Source organism: Cannabis sativa, chromosome X (assembly GCF_029168945.1).
Source record: "Cannabis sativa cultivar Pink pepper isolate KNU-18-1 chromosome X, ASM2916894v1, whole genome shotgun sequence".
Taxonomy (NCBI): domain Eukaryota; kingdom Viridiplantae; phylum Streptophyta; class Magnoliopsida; order Rosales; family Cannabaceae; genus Cannabis; species Cannabis sativa.
Window position 1 is genome coordinate 64,748,056 of NC_083610.1, and position 5,709 is coordinate 64,753,764.

Genomic DNA, 5,709 nt, shown 5'->3' on the forward strand with positions numbered 1-5,709 from the left:
CTAGGAACAGGAAGTTTTCTTATCTTGACAATCCATTACTTGTTTAAACTCACAATGGATTTTAATCACTAGTGTCTTCCAAGTCATAATAAGGTGAGTTCCTAGAAACCCTCCCACTACGACAAGGTACCGTGAATTATGTCTAAGAAAACTAAATGGTATTAACCTCTTCGGTTGTGTCAAGACAACAGAGGCAGTGGGATCATCATATGTCAAATAAGATGATAGAACACTTTTGGAATCAAGAAAAAAAAATATCGCCTTTAATTGCTACTTTATTTTCAGACTTTGTCATTTTCTTAGAAAAGTAGTATTTGTTTAAACAAACACTTTCTTATCTATTGACTATGGGATGTTCCACCCCTAATCACTTAGAATAGCTAACAAACATGCAAACCAGGGTTAACAGGTCTAGCTTTTCTTAAGATTTCGATTAGGTCATCCATGAATCTAGTAATGATTTACACTAAGTATGCATACTTCTGAAAATGCATTATCATAGAAGGACTTAGGCAACGACTAGTAACTAATCATCAATATGTAACTCGAATTTCTGGGGAGGTAAGTTTGGATACAATTCAAAATCAACTTAATGATCTTTGAACTGCATATCTTTTAACTATTTTTCCACCCCTATCAGTTCGCAAGATCTTTAACCACTTACCTTAATGGTTTTTCACCATTGCTAGAAATTCATGAAATTTTTCAAACATTTCAAATTTCTTATGCATAAGGTAAAATCTAGAGTGATCGTTTGAAGAATACAACGAAAACTCATATCCACCCCTGAATGTACATCCATCTGCGAATGAGATGAACTACTTTCAGTGGATATAGGCATATTAACTCTTTGTAGAGAATGATCTTGTCAAAACCACTATGAACAAGATACAAATGCCATAGATTTATAAAATATGGTTGTGTTTTTTGATGACTCAGGTTTAGTTACATTAAAGAGTTCTTAGAATAGTGAAAGTGGATTCTGGTCACAGAATACTAAACTCATATTCCTTACTAACATACAGTTTGAATCCATTGATAGAAAATGGTTATTAAACACTTGTGAAAGTAAAACTGTATTGTATTAAAAAAATTATTTGGAATCTAAAATTTAAAGTCAAAGACTTAAATTTATACCAAATATAATGAGTAATTCTTTCTTGGACCACCACTACTAATTTAACTCTAAGTTTGATTTGCCCATACAAGTAGGAGATTTCTAAGATTGAGGATTTATATCATTTTGGGATAGAATTTCGGGAATATAATCATTTGCGTCATTTTAATTTCTTAAGAGAAAATATAGAATGATATGAAATGATTTACAGACCATTCATCCAATGATATGGTATTGAGCTAATTCGAAATGAATAAGCTAAGAGGAATTAGGATAATTTCGTTTTTTTTTAAATAAGAATCCAACGATGCTTCGATTAGTTAGAGACAAAGTAATCTTATTTATACAATCTTCTTGTTTCATATTGTAAATACTAGTCTAAGGTGTCATTAATTGATGAACAGCTAGATGTTGCATTTACAATATTTATCTTTCGAGATCTAACACTATTATGTTTGTCTAATGGTGATAATCCATTAGGGATTTATCCCATTAGAACAACAAACCAAGTTAGACCAATAATGAAGATTTGAAATTAAACTACAATTTAATAACAGAAAATAACATGGTTCAATATAAATTCATACACAATTCAGAAATTATTAAACATATAGCAAGTAGGAATGACAAGTGAAAATACTAAAACATACAATCCTAAATAATTTCCAAGGTTTTTAAAAAACTGATATCAGTGTCCCGTTTAGGCGAGAGTCAAAGCTACCATCCATTGAATAGAGTTGTCAGCTCATCTAAAATAATAAATATTCTAGCAACCTTTTATTCGATGAAGATTGGAATCCAGCGTTGTCCCGTTTAGGCGAGAGTCAAGGCTATTCTATCTTATGAGCTTCCACCATTGTTTCATATTTTGTAAGTCAAATACAGTCGCCACCATTAGGGTGATCAATACTATATAAAACACTTACAAATATACTTATCTTTCAAGATTAAACGGTGCTAACTTGCTAATGAACGTTCCTCCATTAGGGGGGATTACTCACTAAAACAAAAGCTATGTAAAACCAACAATGGAGATCGAATATCCTAATAATAAAGCTCATTATTTAACGTGTATTTTCTTCTAATATTTATTTAATCAATTTATTTTAAATATATATTTATTTAATTAAAATTACCAATTTAGAATGAAAAATTCTAAATATAAATTTTAATTTAATATTTATAAATTATACTTAGATGGATATGAAAATAAAATGAATTATTGCCATCTTAGTAATAATTTCCAATAAATATTTAGAAAATTAATCAATTTAAGTTGTTTCAAAATCAATTTAAATTAATTTACATCTCAAATTCAATTTTCCATAAATATATATTGCATTTCGAAAAATTGAAGTATTTAAGAATACAATTTTCGAAATTGCTTGTTAAAATAAAATAAAAATAAATCCTGGAAAAAATTATTCTAATTTAATGTTGGCCCAAAATTAATTAATAAAATTAATTTACAACAAAAAATATAATTTTCCTATTTAATTAAATATTAAAGAAAAATTTTAAATATTTAAGTATCATGATGAAAATCAGCTTAAATATTAATTTTCTATTTAATTAAATACATTAGAAAAATACTTCAAGCAAAACAGTTAATATCTATCTAGACTTTCATTGACTAATTAATTCATTTTCTAATTAAATATATTTTTCCTCATTTATTTAAATTAATCATTAAATGAAAAAATCATTGATTTAAGTTGGTCAAAAATTAAAATAAATAATTTTCAACTTTAATCTATTTTTCAAATAAAATTCGAAATTTCTGCATTTAAGAAATGCAATTTCGAAATTGTGGGAAAAAGATTAATAAAATAAAATAAAATATATTTTTAAAATTATTTAAATTTAAGTTATTCTGAAATAAGATTTCAAACTTAAAATAATTTTCAATTTTAATTAAATAACATGAAAATAATATTATTTAAGTATCATTATGAAAGTCAACTTAGATATTTTAATTTTCAATTTAATTAAATGTATTAAGTTTAAGAAATAAATAATTAAGTATAGAGGAGACTTAATTATTAATTCTAGTTTAATACTAGGAAAAATATACTTAACTTAGATTGTACCAAAATTAATTATTAAACAATTAATTTCACAATCTATGATATTTTCCTAATTAAATATTAGAAAAAATAACTAGTTCTAGAAATAACTATCTAGAATATATTTCATTTACTAAGTGTTTTTCTAAAATTAACTTTAAAATATTAAATGAAAAATAAATTTCATATATTTTAAAAGTTAATTATGTTACTAATTCAATTTTAATTAGGTTAGACTAATATAATTAACCTAATACAATTATTTAAATAAGGCAAATGGGCCTTCACAATTGGGGTAGTTCATGTGAGGGGGAGCTGGGTTCAGTATGTCGTACCCACTTCTATTGGCTCCCAACTCTCACACAAGGCCCAAAAGAGAGGAATTTAACCTTTAAATAAACAATTGTTATTCATTGAATAAGCCCAAATCTAATTGGGCCTAAATAAATTTACTTATGTCAAAATTTATTTTAGCAACCTAGTCCGTTTACTTAGTAAAAACTTAAATGAGCTTCCTATATGCATCAAAGCCCAATAGCAAACATATAGGCTCACACAGGTCAAATGATTTGGATGGGCCCTATCATGTTACTAGGTTTACACAGATGAAAGAAATAGCAAAAATTACCTGTTACAAATTATTTATAAGATCTATTGACAATTGGAGTATGATTAAAATCAGATCATTGGATCTGTCAACAAGTTAATCATAGCAATTTAGATCAAATAAATAATAGGTTTGAAAAAAAATTTGAATACATAATAATATAATCAAACAATACAAACCATAACAAGTAACTGATCTGGAATATCTGAAAAGTAAGCTAAAATATCTCAATTTTAAAATTTTAAAAAAATTAAATTTTAAATTAAATATCTTAACTAGAATTCAAATTTAGGTTGTTATAGAATATTTGAAAAAATTCAAAATTCATCAAACTCCTAAATTTTCTAAATTCTAACAAAAAATCAAAAAAATATCTAACCAATTTTTCAAATATCAAGTTTATTCAAGATTTAAATTTATTAAAATTTTCTAATAAGATAATATAATAAAATGTCTTGAATTTTAAATTTAGATATTTCATTATTATATTCTACGTCTTATAATTTAATAAATTTAAATATTACATAAATAAACTAATTGAAAAATAAGATATTTTATATGGTTAGAATATTTAAAAAAAATAATAAGTTTGAAAAATTTATGGTTTGAAACCCTAAAATATCTATTCAAACTAAACTAACCAATTTTCAAATCTTCATGTTATTTTTGTCAAAATATAATTTTAATAATAAAAAAAATGTCTAATAAGATAAAATGTTAAACCTAACATATTCCTAATCTTATAATTTTAATTAATAAAATATATTTCAAATAATAACAAATTTGAAAAAAAAAATATATGATATGGTTAGCAAACTTTGAAATTTGAACAAGATTATTTTAAAAGATAATATTTTAATATCAAAGTAAGATCATTCAAATTTAATAAAAAAGTAATAACTGATCTTATAATTAAAATAAATAAAATAATCTAAAATTTCAAAATTAACCATAAGGCTCCTTTGTGAGAAATCAAATTTTCAAAAAAACAAAGCCTACTAATATCTGAGACTAATTTTAATTAATTAAAAATTAATAAAAATTAATTTTATTCCAACAATTAGATTTTTTATTGAAAATTCAGATTCTACACAAAATTCTACCAAAAATTGGCTTTTGTTTCAATGAAAAACGATTTTTGAATCAAAAGTTATGACGAAAACAAGTTTGAGGCACAGGGGTATGCATTGCATACCCCTGCGCGCGCGGAGAGCAAGGATCAGCCGAGAAACAAGGCTGCGTGCAGCATCAGTGGCCTAGTAACCTCGGTGCAGGCAGCCTCTTCAGACAGAGGCATGTCCGAGAAAACTCAGCCATTGCTGTCTGAATGGGCGTGCGTGTCCGAGGGTTCTTAGGGCCGTGCGCGCGCGTGTGACATTCAAATCGTGATATTTTCATTCAACTTCAAAAAATCATAACTAATTCATAAAAAATCCAAATGAGTTTCTATAAAAGCCTAAATTTATTATTTTTTTGCGTACTTTCCAGAAAAAATAATTCCAGATTGAAATAAAAAATATTTCAGTAACATATATTATGATTTCTAAACTATCATCAAATAAGCATATAAACCACATGAAACCATCCAAATCAACACATATCATCGTTTTAATTCATATTTCATGAAATTAAATCGATACCATGGCTCTGAGGCCAGTTGTTGGAAATATTTTACCAGGATCTAGATTTACTAACAAGTATGTTTCATTAACATCCTAATATGAATTCTAAAACAATGAAATAAACACATATAAAGTTTAGGAAACCTTACATTGGGTGCAGCGGAATATAATGACTCCTTCCGTTCAGATCTCTAGCCCTTGATTCCATTCTGTAGCAGAGCATCACCAAGATCTGAACCTGGATCTCATTCTCTCCTTCCTTTGATGCTGATTCTCCTTCTTGTTGTTTGGAATCTC